Source organism: Phytophthora infestans, genomic scaffold (genome assembly GCF_000142945.1).
Source record: "Phytophthora infestans T30-4 supercont1.49 genomic scaffold, whole genome shotgun sequence".
NCBI classification, from domain to species: Eukaryota; Oomycota; class Peronosporomycetes; order Peronosporales; family Peronosporaceae; genus Phytophthora; species Phytophthora infestans.
In genome coordinates this window covers 578,242-579,635 of record NW_003303710.1, presented here as the reverse complement: position 1 = coordinate 579,635, position 1,394 = coordinate 578,242, and the positions used below count along the sequence as shown (strand labels likewise).

The following is a 1,394-nucleotide window of genomic DNA, read 5'->3' as shown; positions in this document are numbered from 1 at the left end:
GTGCTGGCAGGTTCCATCTCCGTCTCGAAGCGGGGATGGCCAGAGCGAACATAAGGCATTAGATTAGTGTACCCGAGTATCGCCAGCTCAAAGCTACAGAGAAGAACTATCCGGTTCATGACAAAGAGCTACTTCATGAAGTATGATCTAGTCAAATTCTGGGTACATCTGCTAGGCTCTAAGCCTTTTGTGATCTTTACTGATCATGCCTCGCTACGCACTGTGACACAGTCATCTCATCTCTCTCAGAGAATGGCAAGATGGCTTGCCTTCTTTGCCGAGTACAACTTCGAGGTGAAGTACAAGCCGGGGCGGCTCGCTCCACTTTGTGACCCCTCCACTTTGTGAAGTAGAGGGGTTACCCTCACGCCAGAACTAATGGGAGTTTGAGGTTATCCTCCGGCAAGATTGCCCTGACGTCGTGGACGCTTACGACCGGGCACATCCTGTGCCGAAGTGACACCATGGCGTGCGACAGCGTCGCCAGGCGCTGGGCGCCTCGCACTAGAGTGGGGAGCGTCCAGGTCTGTAGCTGAGCTCAGGCTCTGACCAGTGGCTGCAGCAGCCCGCTCGTACGTATGAACGGTGCTCGCAGCGGGAGCAGGAAGTGGAGATACCTCGTGGTGGCGGGGACGTGATCCCGAAGGAAGCAGGTGCTTCGTGTTGTGCTGAACAAGATTCAGGCACAAGCGTCCCGATAGACGCATAGTTGTTTTGAGACAACCTACTCGATGAGCATGATCCAGATGTGGATGCGCTGTAACAGCGAAAGTGGTGTGTCCCAGTCGGGGATCGAACCACTGGTCTTTGGCTTTCCAGGCCGAAGCTCTACCAATTTTCTATAAGGGCGATGTCCGTACGTTTGTCCTAGAGCGGACTACTCGTGATATGAGAGGGCTGCGCCCGGGTGAAATCGAACCAACGACCTGTGGCTTTCAAATTCAACGCTCGGCCACTGAGCTAAAAGGTGTTGCCCTTAAATTTGTCCATTCTAGAACAACAGTTCATGGAACGAGAGGGCTGTGCCCTGGTGGGCTCGAGCCACCGACCTGCGACTCTCAAAACCAACACCGGTGAGCTAAAAGGGTGTTTCCCTTAAGCTTGTCCAAGCGTGGACAATCGTTCATAAAACGAGAGGGCGGCGCCCTGGTGGGATCGAGCCACCGACCGGTCGCTTGTGAAGCGAGTGGTCAACCGCTGAGCTGTTGTCGACGACTCGGATGAGTCAAGAGCGTAGCTCTAAGGGGTTTGCAGCTCTTGAAGTAGGCGCGGGGCGCGAGCGTAGGTCTGAGACCGCTTGAGAACAAGATGCGCGGTGCGCTTGGAACATTGGGCCGTGGCCGACGACGAGAAGTTGGGCATCAACGATGCGTAGGCGTTTGTAAGCTCGCCTA

At 55.1% G+C, this 1,394-nt stretch overlaps 1 pseudogene across 1 annotated transcript; it reads right to left on the bottom strand.

Moving 5' to 3' along the window:
• Positions 1-898: 898 nt before the first annotated feature.
• Positions 899-971, bottom strand: PITG_29089 (annotated as a pseudogene). The gene has a single exon. The product of its transcript is annotated as a tRNA-OTHER (tRNA).
• Positions 972-1,394: the final 423 nt, after the last annotated feature.